Source organism: Bemisia tabaci, chromosome 8 (genome assembly GCF_918797505.1).
Source record: "Bemisia tabaci chromosome 8, PGI_BMITA_v3".
Lineage (NCBI taxonomy): Eukaryota > Metazoa > Arthropoda > Insecta > Hemiptera > Aleyrodidae > Bemisia > Bemisia tabaci.
The window spans coordinates 36687643-36709462 of NC_092800.1; the positions used below are offsets into that span (position 1 = coordinate 36687643).

Here is a 21820-nt window from a genome sequence, read left to right on the forward strand (position 1 = left end):
AGCTATGAAAATATTTCATTGAAATTTTCAAACTTTTCAGATTGAACTACGAACAAAATTCTGTGAGAAATGCGAAGAAAAATATTCAAAGATTCCCCTGAAAATTCATCCTTCATCGATGCAAATTCGGCAACTTCTGATGGTGCATACGGCGTTCTTCCTTAGCACGGCAGAGTAGAGGTGCATGACGAGATTGGCCCAACCAAAGAGGGAGGAGGGTGTAGGACTGTGAAGTTTGTGACGTCACACGTTCACGTTAGCGAAGTTGAGATTGTAACAGGTGGAAAAATCTGGCATTGAAGGCATGCCTCATCTCAGCTCGGTCAACTTTCCCCGCGGGAAGAACGTGACTAGATTTACCGCGCAATGTTGCCGCCCCGCGCGACTTGATATTTCTGCATGGATCCCTTAAACAATGCGGAGATGTTGCATGTGTGAGGGATTTGCGATTTGACCATTGATTCTTATGTAAAAGTTCGCCAGAAACACGATGGTGCAAATGGGTTTCTCTGAAATTATCTCCCAAGCTCAAAAAAGCTCTCAAAGTGAGGCCAAAATGGAGGGGATATCCCACCCTACCCTGAGACTCCACCTCTACATCAAAACGAGCTCTCCATGCAAAAGATAGGGAGCAAATACATTGACAGGGCTGCCACTTTATTTGGGGACTCCAAAACTGAAAACACGGCATCACTGCTAATGTATTTGCTCCCTATCTTTGCATGGAGAGTTTGTTTTGATGTAAAGGTGGACTCTCAGGATAGCGTGGGATATCCCCTCCATTTTGGCCTCAACTTGAGAGCTTTTTTGAGTTTGGGAGTTGATTTCAGAGAAAACCAGTGGCACCATAGTGTTTCTCGCGAACTTTTACATGAGAATCAACGGTCAAATTGCAAATTCCTCACACATGCAATATTTCCATTCCACTTTACTCCAAACGTGAAGCTTCAATCAGGAAGTCGCGAAAGAGGTTTTTCAAGAGAGGTTACATGCCAAAATTGATATCCGAAAACAAATGTTCACAATCTAATATGATTCACTTAACGACCTTGTGCATGGGTGATATAAATGGTTCATGGATTCCTCAACCGATCAGAATCAAGAATGGGCACTCGTGGGCAGATCGATGAGACAGCTTTCCAAAATTTGCCCCTTTTCTCAGACATGAACATCAATTTAGAAATTTTAAATGGTATGAATAAATATACAACCTGTTGATGAAATAAGGCTCTATGATGATTTTCAACTACAGTTCGAAGTTAGTTTGGGCAAAGCAGCGATGCAAAGTTTACACTTCCACGAACGAGCATAATTCATCAATCGTCATCTTACAGTCCGTGAAAGATGGTGAAAAGCTCGTTGTTGATTTACGCATCGATACCAGGAACTTTAAGGATATCATGTTTTTCACCAATGATCAAATTTATGAACATAAGAAAGACCGTAAAACCGTAATATACAATTTGAGCGAGATAAATACAAGTTTTATACATTATGTTTTTCAAATGTATGTGTATCTGCTTTTATAGCTTTACCTTTTGATTTATTACGCCATATTCATCGGGATGCTTCCTCGAGAGGTCTCTGTGACATTAGCACGTAAATTAACGATATTCGGTACCGCAATAACTTTCCAGATTCAAGCTATTGCTCTCATATGAAAGTTTCCTTTCGTGAGATTTATCTTTTTTAATAGTGTAATGTGATCTTCTACTAACTGCCATAAATATTATCACTTAATAATGCGTGAGTTGCAATATTTTGTGATCGTACGTATTCCCCCCCCCCCCCCCCCCCAACAAATGAATTTCAAACACAAGAGAAATCAGCAAAAACGCTTGGTTTCAATCTCGGAGTCACATATCAACAACCCTTTAATTTGAAATGCGTTGTGTGCCTCATGAAGTCACAATGCACAGTAAGTAAATGTGTTGATGATTACATCATAACTTCAATACTTATGAATGTATTTCTCGGCGAATTATCAAAATTAACATATTTGTACGATTATCTTTTGACCTTCATATTCTTGGGAGACTGTCGACAAAGAAGAGGAAGTTCCCGCGGAAATTGTATTTCCTGAGCTGAGTTCTTGGTGATTATACAATTCATCCGCATTATGGGAATTTGAAGTGAGGTACATTTAAAAGTGAGAAGATCTATCACTCTTTGGCGTCATTAAGTGGCGCTTCCGGGTTAGTAGATTAGATCATTCTGTTCATTGGGCCACCGGACTTGGTATAAAAGACACGGCGTTAAGTGTTTTTTTTTTTTTTTTAATTTTAGTCAAAATTTTTCCGTAGAGGTAGTTGGACTTGTCAAATATTTTTGATAAGATTTCACAAATTAAACATTAATGTTTTCACTACTCGACATTTTGTCAATGCCAATTTCTGCTTGCCAAAAAAAAACCAACAAAAAAAAAGTCAAAACTAGCACTAAATTAATTTTTCAAAAAATACATCATTCACGGAGATATACGACCAGTTGGTCGATTCCCCGCGTTCAATAAAGGCCTCCTTTGAACCGCATTAAGACAATTTAAGGAGAGGCGCGAGTTAATGGTGATCGGCAATCGCTTAAACCTTCAGTTTGGTGGGTATGCAATTTCATCTCCGGAGAGTTAAAATAGTTGCTCGAACCGCGCCGTCCTTTCTTTTGAATGACTCGCAGCAAAGCGGATATTAGGGTGATTCGATGGCTGCAATATTTCGTGTCAGAGCCACATGCGATAAATCGCGTCGATTAGTTCCACGATTTCACCTACTAGTCATTTTTATCGAATTTGAGATAGCATTTCTGTTGTCACGAGACTGAAGAATTAACTTACAAAATTATACAAACAAATTCAACGAAATAAAGATAGAGTTTTCTTTAAAGGAAAATTATCGCATTCGATACTAATATCGACACTATACTCGAATGCTATATTTTTCTTCTAACACAGCCCAGTCTTTATTAAGATGAATTTGTTTGTATAATTTGAAAAGTGAATTCTTCAGTCTCGTGACAACAGAAATGCGATCTCTAAATTCGATAAAGATGAAAAGTAGATGAAAACGTGGAACTAATCGATCGATACTTCGCATGTGTTCTGACACAAAATATGACGGACATCGAATCACCTGTTACAGTGGCATTGATTGTCCATTTTGATAATAGTAAACATCCAGAGGTCACTTTTTATTCGGAGAGAAAAATTCGCAGTGGAGAAAAGTTTTTTAGGGGTAGGTTGAAAAATCGAATTTTCAGTTTCCGGCGTAAAACTCGTTTTTCTCCAAAATTACCTCTTGTAGCCTGGGTAACCTTTGTTATAAAACATGTGTTGTAGTACTGTAGTACTTGATTTCATACCCTGTCTGGGGGTCAACTACTCGCGGTTTCTTACCGCGACCGAATTAATATTAATTTTCCTCGGCTTCAACGAGTTTGAGCCTTGAGGGTGACCATTTCAACAGGCGATAGCGCTCTTCGTGAGAGAACGGTATGCATCGGAGCCCATCGCCCATATTCTCGGGGCGCGCAACGGACTTTTAACGAGCGGTTCCAAATCGCCCCCCCCCCCCCCCCCCCCCCCGTTCCCCATCGGCCTCGAGTGAAACGTATCCGGCCCCCAAGAAAGGCACTCATTAGGGGCGCACAAATCAAAAAGCCCTGATGAAGTTACGCATCATTTGGAGGAGAGAAAGGAAAAGGACCCTCCTGACCCACCCGCCATATCCGGGTCCGGCCCTGTTGCTCGATTGTCTCGCGTAAAATGGAGTCGTCAAGAGGGCGAGATGTAAATTCGTCGTTTCCTTGAAGAAGAAACGTAACTCCATTCCAAGGTTGCAAAATTGACTCAAACAATTTGATTTTTTTAGTAAAATGTACCTGTGTAATTTTTGTCCAAAATTTTGCTGATTTCTGCATGAAATCAGCAGAGAAATTAGTATAATTTTCAGTTGCAAATGCACATGATTCCCCTGGTAAAACTGCAATTTGCGAGGGAATATTTGGCAATAATTAAATGGACCGCGTTCAGCAGAAAGGAACCAAGCCACATCAGCTATTGACAAATTTAACTGGGCAATTTAATTTTCTACGAGAGCACGTTTGTGCGGATTCCTTTCATAATGTGAAGGAATTTTATTCGATCTATGTAGAAAATTTTCTGAAATTTGCACACACATTCGCACATCCGTTTTCACGTAAAAAATTAAATTGCCAAATTAAATTTGGCAAGAGCTGATGTGGCTTGGTTCCTTTCTGTTTAACGAGGTCCAAATGTAGTTACGATCTTTTGTTAGGGAAATGACGAAATCAAGTCGTAAGTGATGTGTGTCTTCAGCGAGTGCTATTGGCGCTGAAACTGCAAACTGCAAGTATGCGTAGCTCGTCTGTGGTGTTTCAAAAGATCGTTCCCACTATATTTTATTCAATGAGAAAACACCAACAATATTGCTTGAAATATTCAAAAAAATTTCTTCACATAGGGAAGAAAATTACGGAAGCTTTAAAAAAGCAGGTAAGAAATTTAAATTACGGCACTAAGTCTGCAGAATCGCAAACCGAGTTTTTGCAGTTGTACCGTCGATCTGTAGCCGCTTAAGGGAAAAGTCACCAGTCTGCAAGTTTTTTTTTTTTTTTTTTTTTTTTTTTTTTTTTTTTTTTTTTAATTCAGTATTATATACAATTAAAATACAATACAACAATGTGATCAGACTCATCGAGTCTTTTTACACTTAAATTTAACACTGTAAGTATACTAGAATAAGAAAGGCACTTTTTGGTGGTCTATTGACACTAATAAAAAGAAAAGACAAAATTTGAAAGACTGAGAATATGGTGGTTAAAATTGTTATATGAGTCGTGGAAAAGAAGAGCTAAATAGAATGAGAATGTTACTATACAAAGACAAAATTAGTAAAAAAAAAGACAGAATTGAGAAATTGGTAAAAAAAGTGCTAAAAAACCTAACTATAAGAACTTGTACATAAATAAACTACTTTACTAGAAAATTTTTGTCTTTATCATTGGGATGTTCCCTTGCCGACATAGGTAGAGGGGAACAGAGCCCTGAGTCTTCAAGTGCAAATTTTCAAGGAGAGCAATCTATCGAGTGCAATATATCTTCTCAGATAATGACGATCTGATAACGGACTGGCACCTATGCAAGAGCTTTGAAAGCTTGTAGAACTGCGGGAAGTCGGAGAAGGGTGGAAAAAAGTTGGGATCCATGCTTGGGGTCTTGGGAGTTTTCGGCCGGACGCGTTTTTAGGAGTTTTAATCACGCTTCTAATTCATCATATTTCCTGTCAAGCTTTCATTATTGGCTCGGCTTTGTTCACGGCCGACCGCAGACCACAGCGCACCCGGTGGCCGGAACAGGAAGCTTCGTGACAATTTTAGAAGTTTCACCTAGAATGCGAGTATTTCCATCTCTGTCCCTTCAGTGCAGGAAAATTGTGCCACTTTTTGATGGGCCTGTGAGTTTTAGGCTTAGATGGGAGCTCCTCCGCTCCTACTTTGTTTAAAACAGGAGAAAAACAAGAGGGTGGAAACGGGAAACAAGGCTAAAATACAACACTTAAAACCCGAGACATTTCGACTCAAAACTGAGTCATTTTCGGTCGGAAAATAAATTAAAAATTAAAAAACATCGAAGAAAAACTTGAGACATACATGCTGCTTGCCGGGTCCGAGAAAAAAACGTGTTTTTTTATTCTTTCTTTTTTTTTCTTTTTCCCCCCTTTTTTTCTCGGATCTCGGCCACCAATATGTGGGTCTCAGGTTTTTCCTTCGATGTTTTTTAAATTTTAATTTATTTTCCGACTGAAAATGACTCAATTTGGAGTCGAAACGTCTCGAGTTTTAAGCTAAGTATTTCAGCCTTGTTTCCCGTTTTCCCTCTTGTTTTTCTCCTTTTACCATATGTATTGTCACGGGCTGCTTTGTAAAAATTTTTATCTTTGTTGAAAACGACGGTTTTCTTGGAATTAATATCGATAGTTAAAAAATGAGTGGTGCACACAACTAAAGACCAGAGTAACGGGACTTGGAATGGTAGTAAAATACACTACGGACCGAAGTGAAATACAATACACTCCGGAGAACGATGCACGTGACTCCTTTTGCGAATTAGTGCCGAGATACCAACGTAAAAATAGAATTGCAATTTTGGGAGAACTTCCAGGTTTTCATTCGACTAAAATATTTTGATGGCATAGAGGAAACATCTTCAACAGCTAATGTATTAAGCTAATTCTAAACTCCTTTGAATCGAGATACGAATTTAGGCAATTTTCTTATCGATGTATCAAAAACGCTGAATTTGCCTTAACAGGCCGCATTGAAGAAGTCCTTCACGCTGGAAAATTAGTGCCTTTGAAAGGCGGAAAGAGTCCCTAGACAGTAGTCGTCTAATTGCTTCAATTGAGGATCCCTTAGCGGGGAGAAAAGCGACTGCCAACACCGAACATTCCTGCCGGATTTAGTCAAAAATTAGTCCATTTTAAAGTTTCTCTACTTAAAACCGGAGGTATATTACGAATTTGGCAACAGTTGCTGTAATTACCCACCCGGATTAAAATTCGAGACAGCCACGAATAAGAGGGGAGGAATAACTCTACTCACCTCAGTCGAATCGAGAGAAATGATGTATCGGTGCCCCGTCAAAGCTCTAAAGAAAATCGCAAAGCGAGGAGTCGCAATGCGATCGATCGAAATAAATCGGCTGAAAAGAACGTTTTCAGTCCAAAAATAGACCAATTAAGACTCAACAGGTTGAAGATTCGCGATTGCTCACGTTTCTACCGAAACCTTGTTGGAATGCTGACGCTACGTGTCGCTTGAAACAACAGCCATAGCTTCTAGTCAGGATCCCATTTATGGCTATTGTTCCATACTTCGCTCCTTAATTGTTGGTGAATTGTGAGGAGACGCCCAATTTTCCCAGACAATTCATCATTTCAGGGGGGAAATTGGCAACGTCAGGAGGAGCACCGACTTTAGGAAAAATGCTGATGTCCGCTGGGAAATGCGCATGCGCGCCGCCGGCCGACCCGAGCGTAGGGAGCTGGGCCACCTGCATGATCATTTACTTTTGATATCTATTGACCTTGATGGATACGCGCCGCGCTTCTATCGGATTCATTCGTAGCGACCATAGACTTAGCCCGGTAGATACGCCTCTAGATACGGCACTAGATATTTATCCCCCACACCGGAGGTGGTGGATAACTCTGTATCTATCGATATTTGAGGTTAGGTGATCGATTTTATTGTAGAAAACTGGTTGTTTCTGCTGATTAAGTTCAAGTTAATATTTTTAAAACTGGCACGAGTATTAATTTCATTACGAACATACTCGCAAACCGTATAAATATTACACTTTGATAATTATTTGAAAAAAAGAACAAAACTTAAAATAATACATTTAAAGAATAAATTAATTTGTTTTACACGTTTATAAGTCGAAATTATTCTTTTGGTGAAATATAACCTCAAAATACAATTTTGAAATTCCATTTTAAAAAGAAATAAATTAATATAGTATGAATTGAAATAAGACGATATATTTTTGTATTTCCCGCGGAAATCACGATAAACTACGGAAATCGCGCTCGTTAGAAAATCGTGCTCCTAATTTTCCGTACATTTGAGGTTATGCTGTTCACATTCACGCGCGCAAAGCAACGCGCAAAGTCACTTCTTCTTCTTCGGAGATGGAAGGATGAGCTGTGATTGGTTGAAAAGAAAAAATTATTTTCAGTTAGATCGTGAAACACCGCGATCCGTATCCATCGTACCTCTAGATATACTTATCCATCTAGAGCTCATCTACCGCACTAGATACGAGGTAAATGGTCGGCAGCTTACGGAGCGATAGATCACCAATAGATAAATATCCCGTATCCACTACCCGTATCTAGCGAAGTAAATGATCAAGCTGCCGCTCCGACGCTCGAGGAAAGCCAGTCTTCGCAACGTGGTCGTCTTATGCACTTGCTAAGGACTCCGGTCTGCAGTTGCATGTCATTGTCGAACCACACCGTCAGACGAACGACTCCGGTTCGTTCTCAACACCGTCTATATTTTTGAGTCTTTTCTCCCCTTTTTGCTATTCTTTTCTGTGTCTTGTCGAGCCCTTTCATTTGATAGAATAGCCAACTCAAACAATATACAGAAATTCAGTCAAGGACAGACCTTTTCTCTCTTTATTGACTACGTCTTTCGTTTTTTTGGGAGGTCAACGACTGCCCCCCCCCCCAAAAAGCCCCCACTGTTGTGTTGCGTCGTGGTCTGCACGAGATCTCTCTCTATAGAGAGACCACGGGCGACCACTGTCCGACACAACAGTCCCCCCCCCCCTGGAGTCCTGTGACGTCAGCTCGAGATATCTCTCTTTAGAGACGTCCCGTCGGCTGACGTCGCGACGCTCCAGAAACGTCCCCTATCGAACCCTAATCAGGGTCACCGCATGGTTTCTGTATATTGTTTGAGTTGGCTATTCTATCAAATGAAAGGGCTCGACAAGACACAGAAAAGAATAGCAAAAAGGGGGAGAAAAGACTCAAAAATATAGACGGTGTTGAGAACGAACCGGAGTCGTTCGTCTGACGGTGTGGTTCGACAATGACATGCAACTGCAGACCGGAGTCCCTTAGCAAGTGCATAAGACGACCACGTTGCGAAGACTGGCTTTCCTCGAGCGTCGGAGCAGGTGGCCCAGCTCCCTACGCTCGGGTCGGCCGGCGGCGCGCATGCGCATTTCCCAGCGGACATCAGCATTTTTCCTAAAGTCGGTGCTCCTCCTGACGTTGCCAATTTCCCCCTGAAATGATGAATTGTCTGGGAAAATTGGGCGTCTCCTCACAGAATACTTAAAATTAGAGTTGTTTTTCCAACGCTTCCTGTGCCACTTAGTTTTACCTTATTGCGTTAAGGCTTATAGAGCCCTCGTAAAATTTAAAACAAATGACATTTTTGAATTTTTGAATTTTTTCAAAAATTGTTAAAAATATGCTAAAAACGTTCCTGGCAGTATTTAAATGGCTACATTTTTCATTGGCTCTCTGGCGCAATAATACCCCTTACGGCTCCTCTCTTGGAAAAAACTCAATTTTTATGCCCCAACGACTTTTTCATGGTCTTGTTTTTGTAGAATTGAGCCAAATTTTGATGCGATATAATCTAAAAGAGAGGAGACGAATTTTAAGAGAACCACGATTGCGAAAATTTGAGCATTACAAACGTCTCTCTCCGCTATGACGGGAGGCCTAATATTGCATAAAAATGTTTGGTTCTTTCTACAGGGAAAGCTGAGGCGCAGACTAAAATCCGTTCACGACAAGCGACGGCGCTCGAGCAACTATTCTAACTCTCCGGAGATCAAATTGCATACCTCCTAAATTGAAGGAGTTTCGAACGCTCGCGGAACACTGTATGACCTTTAGGATATCAGCTATTACCTACCGACGAAATCAGCGCGGTCAATCAAAATTGCCAAACTTTGCTGTGAAGTCGCTTGGATCTAGAGTCCAGACTTTTAATAACATTGACAAGAAAAAATACTCTTGATTCAATCGGATTGATCCTTGCTTTGAAGAGCGAGGCCTCTTGATTTAAGCGGATTTCCTTTTGATTCAAGCAAAAAACCGATTGAATCAAGAGTATTTTTTCTTGTCAATGTTTTTAAGAGTCTGCACTCTCGATCCAAGCTACTTTTTTTTCCAGTGCGCGGTCAACAAGATCGCCGAATTTTGCTGTATTATCAGCAAATAGAATTTTGAAAGAAGTTCGATTTCGAAAATTTGAGCGTTCCAGTTCTCTCCGCTATCACGGTGTCTACTAAAACAGGCTGGCCAAAAATCAGTACTTTTACAGTACTTTTTCAGGACATTCCCATAAAATTCAGTACCTCCTCAACAGAAAAATTCAGAACTTTTTCAGTGCCTCCCTTTGACGAAATTCTGAACATTTCAAAAATTTGAATTTCTCGCTCATATTTCGACAAAAATGCCAAAAAAATGAAACAAAATTCTAGACTCCTTACGAAATTTCCGCACTTTTTCAGTACTTCCGGGCCGCCCTTAAAAAATCAGTACTATTTCCGGATTTCCCAGAAATTCCGGACTTGCAGACACCCTGGCTATGACGGCAGACCATTGGGAAGATAATAGTGCAGGGTCCTTAAAGCATATTGTCCGTTCTCCACTGTACACTGGAAAAAAAAACACATTGGATCTAGAGTCCAGACTCTTGAAAACATTGACAAGAGAACATACTCTTGGTTCAATCGGATTTTTGCTTGAATAAAAACGAAATCCGCTTAAATTAAGAGGCTTTATTCTTGATTTAAGCTAGATTCTGATTAAATCAAGAGTACTTTTTCTTGTCGATGTTTTTAAGAGTCTGGACTCTAGATCCAATTTGTTTTTTTTTTCCAGTGTTGACAAGAAAAAATACTCTTGATTCAATCAGATTTAAGCTTAAATCAAAAGGAAATCCGCTCAAATTAAGAGGCTTGGTTCTTGATTTAAGCTTAAATCAGATTGAATCAAGAGGACTTTTTCTTGTCGATGTTTTTAAGAGTCTGGGCTCTAAATCCAATGTGATTTTTTTCCCCAGTGTTGACAAGAAAAAGGACTCTTGATTCAATAAGATTTAAGCTTAAATGGATTGCATTTTGCAAAAAGGAACCACTAGCATTGCAATGTTGCTAAGATTGTGCAACTTCTTTTGTCTTGGAGGAAAAACCCGATTACCCATTGATAGTCTCTATTTTACTCGCTAAAAACTATAAATTTAAGACAAAAATTACCATCTAAATTTCATAGTTTTTCACGATTTCCGCAATTTTATTGCAAAAGATGAAGTTGCACAATCTTAGCATCATTGCAATGCTAGTGGTTCCTTTTTTCAAAATGCAATCCAAATCAAAAGGAAATCCGCTCAAATCAAGAGGCTTGGTTCTTGATTTAAGTTTAAATCTTATTGAATCAAGAGTCCTTTTCCTTGTCAATGTTTTCAAGAGTCTGGACTCTAGATCCAATGTGTTTTTTTCCCACTGTGGCACTGCGGCAACACTGTTGAATAAAGCATAAGGAAAAGCTAGGCCTCTGGGAAGACGGAAGGCGCGGAAGTAGCTGCTCGGCCGCTGGGCATAAATCCAGGGCGTTTCAGGGCAGGGATAATACGCTCGGACGCGCTCTTTGATCACGCGCCGCGGCCGCCGCCGCTGGCCCCTGCCGCGCCGCGCCGCGCGTCCCTCCCGGCGGCCGAAGGGACGCAGGGACGCGGACGTCGACGCCTCTCAGAGGCGCAACGACTCGCCGACGCGTTTGCGTTTAATTCCTAAATTGAATCTGGATGTACCGGCGGCGGAGGCTTTTACAAAAATAAACACCTTACAACGCAGGCCGCCCGGATACCCCATAAAAACGGCTTATGAAAAGCCACGCGCTGCACGGCCTCCCAGGCCGCGTTGCCGGAGCGGGCTGAATATTTAACTTTTTCAACTGGGCTGACGCTCCTAAACACTGGGCAAAAAACTCCGGCCGTGAAAGCCGTACTTACGGGCTGTATAGACGTACCGTCCGCGTTCCGAGCTCAGAGGCCGAAAGTTCCGGGCGTAGCACCCGGAGCAATCGAAGCTACGTCTTAAGCATCTGGCACCCGGAACTTTCGGCCTCTGAGCCCGGAACACAAGTTACAAAAAAAAGTTACGTGCTATATAGCATACCGTCCGTTCTGGGCTCCGAGGCCGAAAGTTCCAGGCGCAGCACCCGGAGAAATCGAAGCTATGGTTTTAGCACCCGGAACTTTCGGCCTCTGAACCCGGAATGGACGGTATGGCTATAGCCAGCAACTTTTTTTTCAGTGTATGGTAGGGTACCTGCATGGGGAGAGTGGGGACATGTCGGCAATTTGGAGGTGAAGTCATGGAGTTTTCAATTTCCTAATACTGTGCAAGTAGGCAAAATGGTAAATTAAGTATAAGCCCAAAAAAAAAAAAAAAAAAAAAAAAAAAAAAAAAATATTGCGGAGTGGAATCAACTTTTTCCAGGAAGTGCCATACGCTCTCATGGAGCGAATTTCAATTTGCATCCATACTACTACGATTCTATGGGCGCTATGTAGACTCCAGAGTGAGTCATACATCGAATTTCACTCCTCGATTTTGAGCAGTGTAGCGGACTGGTCCAGCATTACCCCTTGTTACGCGTTACTCATATGATTTGATATGAGAGCGGACTCATCGTATGTTGAGACAAATGTCAATCTCTGATTACCTCCGAATCAGCAGCACTCAACAAGTTAATACATGTAGTCAGATGGCACCACTGATGAGTGGTGACCTAAATAATACTTGACTTTCGTCTCAACATACGATGAGTCTGCTCTATAGAAATAGGTATGAAGCATGATGAGTGTTCGAATAAATAACACAGACTAAGAGGGTACTCAATTATTAAGATAACTCCATACCGGGTAGAGCCGGTTACTACTCTAGGTGTAATATAAAATCATTAGAGTAGCGCATAATGCCTTAACAGTCAACATGCCTGAGGATAGGTCGCTGCATACTTATATTCTTGAAGGTTTTACCGGCAAGGATTAACTTTTTGCTGAAGTGCAATGAGCAGAAGGGGAAATATAGATTTGACTGACAGACGGTTAAATAGTTCAGTTTTGACATTTAATGTGAACGTTCATGGCGGCCTAGAGCTTTCAGTCCTTTCTGAGAGCCCGTCATCAAATCAACTCTTCTGTTTTCCTTCTCTAACAATAAGTACAAGGTTACAAGACTTCAAGGAAAGTTCATTCCATCCTGTTATCTATCCTTGAAGAATATGTATGAATCTGCATCTCCTGAGGCATGGAATCGACCATTTAAGGCATGATCATCGTAGGAAAATTAAACTTTCGCCGGCCCCTGATAGACACTTCTCAATAGTATACTTAGCATTTGAACAAGACCTCCCATAGTCCTATTTCTAGGTCAGAAGCGTTTTATGTCTGAGCTATGAAAACTCTCTTCAAGGTACCAGGACCAGAGTATAAATAAACTGATAGGACGCTGACATTAAAAGACATTTTGAATGGGTAGACCTCAACATCACAGGCGAATCCCTGGTGATAAATAAGAAATATATTGATAAACGGACCAAAATGAAATGTTTGAAGCTTTCAGAGATTTCAAAGCTCAATAGTTTCAAACAGTACAGTGCTGGTGAAACTGCGAGAAGGAAAAAATTAACTATTCAAGAGAACTATCAGATACTTGGAGAACTCACCTTCAGGCCTTGGAGATTGAACGAGGGAGCACCGAGTTATATATTCTTCGAAGGGATGTGATTGAGATAGGCAAATAAAAACTACTTCGCAATTTCCAAAAAGAAATCAAGAACCTCGAGCAACTTAAATATTTAAAGGACTTATACGCGCAAAACTCACGAGAAGATGATAATGAGGAACCACGTTTGTTTACAACTTGGTTATCAAAATGTAAACAAGTCGAAGCTTCTCTCCCATTGGTTCCCGCCAATTCCAGTGGCGCGCTCGGCAAAATATACGAATTGACGCGCCACTTTTCAAATTGACGGGGAGTCCACCCGTTGAGCGACTGAGCGTACACTGAGAATTGGAGATGCGTATTGGACGGTACGATCTGTATGAGTGAAATTATCCGTACTTTTTACGTCTGATGCAATTGAAGACTTTTAGGATCATGACCCCTCTTTACATCCCAAGGGGCGCTGGGGGGAGGGGCACGGCTAAACACTAGCCGAGAGAAAAGCCTGGTAAGGGTGGTCTGAAACACCTTTCATATTCTTTTCAACTGTATGTCTGGAATTGATTTGATTCTTGTTAGCGTTGCTGGCCGTTTACGAAGTAATCATAATATGAATACCTATGAAAGAAATTGGTAAGTAGCAATTATGTAGGCGTATGTGAATTGTTCCGAGTTTTCAATGTGTCATGAATTACTCGTCCTGCGTGAGGTTTTGACACTGATAACGTAGATATTCTTTTGTTGTCTTTCTCTCAAAATTGTCCTGTGCCCTCCCATTTCTGATGCTCTGTTTCTCTTTTCTGATAAATAATTTACCAAAGCGTTTGACCGATTTAGAGAAAATGTAGTAAACTAAAACCCACGATCAAATATGACTTTTTTTTTAATTTCTCGTCTTACATGGATTTGCAGTAATAATGGCTAACGGGTAAAAACAATTCTTCACTTTTTTGTTCCAAATCTCAGAATTTTTCACCGCGTTTGATCTTTTAAAATGTGATACCTGCAGCAAAAGTAGATTTTCACAATTTTTTATAGATCCTCAGTGAGTACGCCGCGTGGCCGCTACGCGGTCCAACCCTCCAAGGATGATTTGCACCCTTAAAAGATTCGCCTCACGACTTTCTTATGGGTAATCTAAACAGAGCGGGCTCAAATACGGACTATCTCCTATCGATCGCCAAACTAGATATTCCAAACTGTGGAAAGAAATGAAATATAATAAAATTTATAATATTTATAATCAGTATTATTGAGGAGTTCAAAGTTGATGAAACTTTATAGTAAGAAAGAAAATATGTTTCTAAAGAGTACTACCGAGAAACCGTATGATGGTTCATACGGTTTAATTCATTTTGGTAGAGCTGGCTCAATATTGACACAAGAATAAGCCAATAAATTCAAGTATATTGCGAAAATATTGGCTAATATTTTCTAAATATTTGGTTCTTTCTACGGGAAACGCTGCGCTGAGACGTTGACTAGAAGCCTCTCGCAACAAGTGACGGCGCTCGAGCAACTATTTTAACTCTTAGGAGATCAAATTGCATACCTGCTAAGTTGAAGGTGCTTCGAAAGATCGCAGACTTCGGTTACCTTTAAGTTATCAACTATTACCCTACCAAGGATCAGCTGACTGTTTGCATCGATTGAGTATTTTATGGATAAAAGTCCGACCAGGTGGAGACGGCTTAAGAATGCCTCAGTCAAAACTTTATCGAGCTTTATGCAATTTTTTCATGTTTGAGCGACAGATCTCTCAATTTATGTTCTCGTCAATCATTATTGAGCAAACATTTTCCTGGTTCCAGAGAGTAAATTTTCCTTCCATCGAATTCAATGTTAAGTCAGTTGAACATCCTCATCCTGGTGCTATTGCCGACCGCTATCATTGATCAGACTCAACGTTATCTATAGAACAAAACTGATCAAAACAGCTCGCTATTCATTTTCTAAAGCACTGGAGAGAGTTTCATATGGATACTAAAATCTCACTCTCTGACCTGATGGGTCAAAAATGACTCCTTGAAAAACAAAATTGTCTCCGTCAATAACGATTCCTCTCTCTATACTGCCGTGCGAAGCAAGAATGCCGTAAATCCATCAAGACTTTCAAGCGTTTCCTGGAACTTAACACTTTCTAAAATGAGAACTGTTTTACCTGTGCACCTCAAATTTTTAGGTTAAGTTCATGATAGCATTTAAGGAAGGATTCTAGAAAGAAATTGACCCAAAGTACACAAGTTTTTTTGCCATGACACATTGTTTCCAAAAACTTTAAAATGACGTTTACGGCGTTTTTGCGTTGCACAGCAGTATGGATGGTCACAAATAATGACGGAGACATAACTTTAAGAGGTACTTAAAGTACCTTGCTAGATCCAGTAAGAATTATTTTCTTTTCGTCTTTTCAGAATCTTCTTTGGATGCGGAGCATGCTCTCTTGCAAGGGAAAAGTGAGAAATTTGTCTGTTTTCGTTAAATCCAGCGTCTGACAACAGTGTTGATTGTCATATATTGCGGCGGCTATGCCGGGCCATCAACCAAAGCCCATCGTGAAATATGGTGGGACGTTGGCCAGCTCAACATTATGTGCACCGTTAAGACTTAAGACCTCTATCAATCAAGGCCGGAGTTTATGGACGCCATCACCACTTCATACTCGGTCGGTGACATGTAGGTCAGTTACAGGGTGAGCCATTGGCTTCAATGCCCCGAAAAATCCTCCTTGAGTCGACATATAGCCCTTCTCTGGGAATTTGTCGATAAGTTTGACCGAGTTCATCAGAAAGGAACCAACCCACATTCATTTGAAATTGAGAAGAAGAGGTTTGTTAAGTTTTATTCCTGCATAAGGCTCACTGGAAAGAAAAGTCGCTTAGATCTAGAGTTCAGACTCTTAAAAACATTGACAAGAACAAATACTCTTGATTCTATCGGATTTTTTGCTTAAATTGAGAACCAAGTTTCTTAGTTTAAGCGGATTTCCTTTTGATTCAAGCAAAAAGCCGATTGAATCAAGAGTATTTTTTCTTGTCGATGTTTTTAAAAGTCTGGACTCAAGATCCAAGCGACTTTTTTGTTCCAGTGGCATGACTTTAAAGGACTCACAAAAATACTCCTCTTAGAACAGTAGAACGGGAAAGTTTTCGCAATAAGTTTCCGCCTAAATCAAGAGACTCGGCTCTTCGATTCAAGGAAAAATCGGATTGAATCAAGAGTATTTTTTCTTGTCAATGTTATTAAGAGTCTGGACTCTACACCTAAGGGGCCTTTCTTTCCCAGTGCTTAATGTAGAATTTAAACTTTAACCCCTCTTTTCACAAACTAATTTAATTTTTTCGACTTTCAGATTTTGGCAGGAGATCATAACGACTAGTGAAACTTAAAAACATTCTTAACTCAATTTTCCCGAAAATGTGGGTTGGTTCCTTTCTGATGAACTCGGCCCAATTTTGACTTGAAAATCAAAGTAACTAATTTGGTCACCGTAAAAGTCATGAGAGAAAAAAATGAAAAAAAATTTGACAATTTTCAGCGCTTCTATTTTAATTAATTTTTATCAAGTTGGCAATTTGCTATGATCATACATTGACAATTTTGGCAATTTCGTGTGGAATATAGACTTATTGTTTAGGAAGGAGTAGGCATAGCTCATAGCTGTTGGCTAGAAGATCATTAACTTCCCAATGATAAAGGATTTTATTTTAATCGGAGGATACACTGAAAATGGCTAATGTAGTGATATAAGAAGGAATGACTTTTCTAAATAAATTTTTAGTCAAATCTCATAGCTTCTCTATGGATGAATTCAACGTACTTATAATGCGTACCATAAGGAAACTGGTTATTTCCGCAGTATCGATTTGTCGAAAATTTGATATAATTTAGGTTAGAAAAATTAAAAATGAATTTTATTATGACTCTAATTTTTGGGTTTTTTGGCTTTAACTCTCTCTCAAAATAATATGCAATCTATTATAGAATCTATCATAGAATCTATTATAGAATCTATTATAGAATTCTATTATAGAATCCTACCACACGGAAAAAACGCAATTGCTGATTTAACAATTTTGTAGTTAAAAATAGTGTCTGACATTTTTCAATGTAGATTTTACAATGAAAAATCAATTTTTTCCGTGCTCTTGCAATATTTAGACCAAGCTTTAGTGTTATTTTTTTCTGGAAATGGTATTCATCATACTTTTTCTTGACATTCATCTTTCAACAGTTAAAAGATTTGCCGAGTTTGGATTTCAGTTGAACCGACACAATATCGTCTGATTTTTGCCTAATGATCCTCTGACATGATTACAACGAAGTACGAAACTTCCGAAATACCGAGAGACTTACGGAAAGCGAGCCCTCCTTTTAATTAAAAAACGAACGCTTTCGCGAATATGTGACGAGCCGAGAAAGTAAGGATTAGAAATACGAATGAGGCGCGCCCTGTCTCATTACTTCAATTTTGAAGTTCAAGAGAAAACTTATCGTGAAACCTACGCTTGCTTTGAATATTAAGCACCCATTCCATCCGATCTTTCGTCTGAAATCTAAATTATCCTTTGAAAATAAAACCCCTCAGCTTTTGCGACTAATCCGAAGCTTAACAACGGTTTACTAGAAGGGTAGCTGGAATTATTTTATAAAGACTAATTCAAACACGTCCAAATTTAAGATAAGTTGACGTTGAATCCTTCAGTAATCGCATCATTGTGACTTGGAAAGTGTTTCATTCACATGTCAATGAAGAGGCTGTAAACCTCTTAGATAGTACAATATTAGTGAAAAGATTAAAAAGGTGGGAGACCTTTGAACTCCCGCCAAGATTTACTTCGTAACTAGTCTGTAGGATATGAGTGAGAGAGAGTGTGAATGGAGTGTGGAAGGAAGAATGTGAAACAACAATTATAGTAAAAACCTTTATGTTTTGATATTTCTAAAAAAGAAGGCAGAGAAGAATTCATCGTATCATCTAACGTTACCATGTAAAATTAATGCAATTCTTCTAGTTTTAGTTTTAAACCATGTAGATAGACACAAGGATATTCTTGTAGTAGTTACGTTATATTTAAATAAAATTATTTCAAAAATAAAAAAAGTGTTTCATTCAATGTGTCATATATCGTTGTGCGAGTGTGCGAAAATTATATCTGAACATTTTGTGCAAATGAATGAGCAAACTCTTTACCGACATTCTCCGGGAAAAGGCACCAATTTAAAAAATAACCTTAGTAATGTTCAAAATTCTAGAAGGAAACACGTAGTGCAGTATTCCATTTTTTATTATATCAAGTATTTTTTTTTCTATTCTTGAATATGAAAAATGTAATAATACAATAACTGAGAATGCAACCCTCGGAGGAGAAGTTTGAGAATAAGAACCAAGCCACCTATCACCTCTTTGATTTACCATTCAATATTATTAATCGAAATCCAAGATTTATCGCTGTCTATTCCTTTAGGGCATAAAAATGAGCACCTGACTTTTAACAAATCAAAAACTAGGTATTAATTCTAGGAGTAAATCGACCTGAAAATAGACGATATTTGGGGTATTTACTTTTGAAGCATCCGTAAGGTAACCATCTTGTCTTTATTTTTGAAAGGAGCTAATAAATCGCTATGGATACTTACGAATTTCCCCTGATAAATTGATTCATCTATCAGTCAATTGCAAAACCAGTAGCGAGGTTTGAGTGATCGATTATCGATATTTCCCCATTTGAAGCTGTGATAAAGAATCGATTATTAAGGCGTTCGTTGCGAGCACCCTGTTTATCGATCCTTTTCCATAGGTTTAAATGGTAAACCAACCAATGTTTCGCAAAACACGCCACGCCACTGCCAAAACAACGGTTTTAATAAATTGCGAGACGATAAATAACCAAAGAATGCTGTATATGGGTTTGAATACTGCCGTGCTAAGGGAAAACGCTGTATGAATCATAAGGCGTTGCCAAATTTCTTCAGACAAATCACTAATTTTCAGGAAAATTTTTGAATCTTTTTCTGCCAATTTCTCAGATAATTTTGTCCGCAATTTCACCTAAAGTTCCTGAAAATTTAAAGGAAAAATATTCATAACTTTCTTCAAAAATAACTATTTTTGAGAGTAAATTTGGCAACACTCGAATGTTCATACGTCGTTTCTCCTTAGCACGGAAGAATACCTCTAAATGTTACGTGTTAGTGTTTGGAATGCTAGTCGCCTCATAACTTAAGATGGAATGAAAATGAGTGTCCCCAGAGGACGAGTTCAGGGTGTCTCTGAACGTTTCATACCTTATGAATCGCCTTCATTTTTCCGCGACGCAAGACGTTACCCACGAGCGAAAATAGTTGCCCACCTAAATGATGAAAAATATCTCGTCACTTGCGACCATCTGGGTCGTTAAGTGGCGCGGTTTTCTTGTCGTATTCTTCTTTTGAGTGGTGTATGGTTTTCATTATTTTATCCACTGGTACCTCAGAAATTATATTTCTCCGAGACCATACAGCAAAATTAACTGCCTTCCTCTTTATGAGGATTAAAATGTAGCACAAAATTACGATTGATTCCAAAAGGAAAGTGTGAAAATGAATTAAATCAAAAAGAACTGTATGCATACGATTTGTGAGTATCATAGTTCCTTTTGATTGAATTCATTTTTACGAAGTTCCTTTAATCATGTATGCAAACGTCCGAATGAATCCAGTTTAACAGTGAGGAACCAAATTTTTTGGAAACAAAGACTGTACCCATTAGTTGCTTGCAAGAACTCTGTAATCATCACGAAGCAGTTAAAACTTTTCTGTGGATTGATTTTCTGTAAGCTGAACAAAATCTTTTCCTGATGAGTACTGAAAAGGGAAACTTTCTGGTGAGCAGACCCTGCATTTCCCCCCAAAAACTTGGTTCCCAGTGCCGGATTCTTGGTTTTCTCCATTACTTACGTTTTAATTGTATTTAAAAGAGGGGGACCAAGTTATTCAAGATTCAAACGTGTTGATGATGTAATACAACCAGTATAGCAACTGCAGTTTATTTATATACATTTTGGAACGCAATTTAACTTCACGAGAATTAAAAAGGAATTTTTTTAAACAATTATAGACCACTCGTTTTCCGAAAAACTTTGTTTCATTTGGTGAGAGTCCAAATCCAAAACTGTCCAAATCTGCCTCATGCATATTGTGCCACGGGCTTGTAGTCAAATACCTGTGGGCGTATTGTCAAAAATCCTATCACGGATTATAATTCTGAGGTTTTTCCTTTTTTTTGATGCGAATACGTGCCGAATATGCAGATAAGAACCATTTGAAAAATTGTTTATCAATTTATAATTGTTCTCAGAGATCATAGCACTGAGTTTGTCTAAAAAAATTTGATGCTTCATTAAATAGGTACGCATTATTTGAAAATTTGACAGTAAAAATTTAAGAGAAATTATATTCTGATCAATTTCTTCCTTTCAAAACGCTGATACACTGATAATCCTGTTATCAAAAACATGCAAAACAGCACGTCTTCAAAACATACTTTTTTTCAATTGTTTTTTAGAGATACTGATACACTCAACATATCTCCGTCAAAAACATGCAAAATTTGGTAAGCCTTCAAAAATTGATTATCTCTCAGGCGTCAAGGCATTTGACTAAATGCCTATTCGACCATTAGCTTACGAACACAATGGAACGAGTCAATTGGAGAGGTCGCACAAAATTTCGAAACTTTGAAAGCTTACATTTTCGAAAATATGAAACAAAAAAGTTCAAGAGTGGTTCCTCAGAGTTTTTCGTGAAATTTCCTTTCAGAGACACCCCTTGAAATTGAATTTGGGACCACCTAAAGATCAAAATTTTAAATTTTCGTCGAAAATGTCGTATCCGACTTCCTCTATTGGCTCTCTCCAGTGTGCGATATCTAGAAAATAAAATTGATCTGATTAAGTATTTACCGGTTTCAGACGATAGCATAAATCCCTTCGCCGGTCTCGCCTTAAAAAGTCCAGGACACCCAAACAAATCGATTTAAAAAAATCTATCCCGAGGGATAGAGGTGGGGGACGACTTCGACCAAATCGGGAGAAACTAGGGCCACAAAAAAAGAAACCGACGCAAGGAAAGGGATACACCGGTCACTACGGGAACACGTAAGTTTCGAAAAGGGCCGATGGCGGCGCCCGCGACACGAGAGGCCCGGTCTGAGCAGAGAAAGGGACTGAAGGGACCGAGGAGCGGTGGAACTTTCGCCGAGCTTTCGGGCTCGGGCGAGTTCGGCTCGGAGCCGAGATCGGCCGAGGGATCGCGAAAGTTCATAGCGTCGCGTCACACGGGGGAATTGCGTCACCTCCGCGAGGACCCGGTTCAGGGCCCACGCGCCCCACAGGGACAGGGATAGGGCACGGGGGGTGCCGAATTGAAATTGATGGCCTCCTCTGAGACTGAGAGCAGGCCGCCATCCCGGTTTGAACCCTGGTTGCTTAAATTCTAAAATGCCCTTCTTTTGATCGTCTCAATAGTATTCCTGCTATCCTGTGCCAAGAAATTATCGAG

The 21820-nt window shown here is 39.5% G+C and overlaps 1 protein-coding gene across 2 annotated transcripts in view; it reads right to left on the reverse strand.

Moving 5' to 3' along the window:
* The window catches only part of LOC109038773 (gastrin/cholecystokinin type B receptor), a 288606-nt gene extending 267086 nt beyond the window's left edge, over positions 1-21520 (reverse strand). Inside the window, exon 1 of one of the 2 annotated variants that reach the window (XM_019053962.2) lies at positions 21223-21520. The gene's annotated coding sequence lies outside the window, so the exon portion shown is untranslated. Of the gene's footprint in view, positions 1-13280; positions 13452-21222 lie in introns of those variants that run through there. The other variant, XM_072303102.1, reaches the window with a different exon arrangement.
* Between the last annotated feature and the right edge of the window lie 300 nt (positions 21521-21820).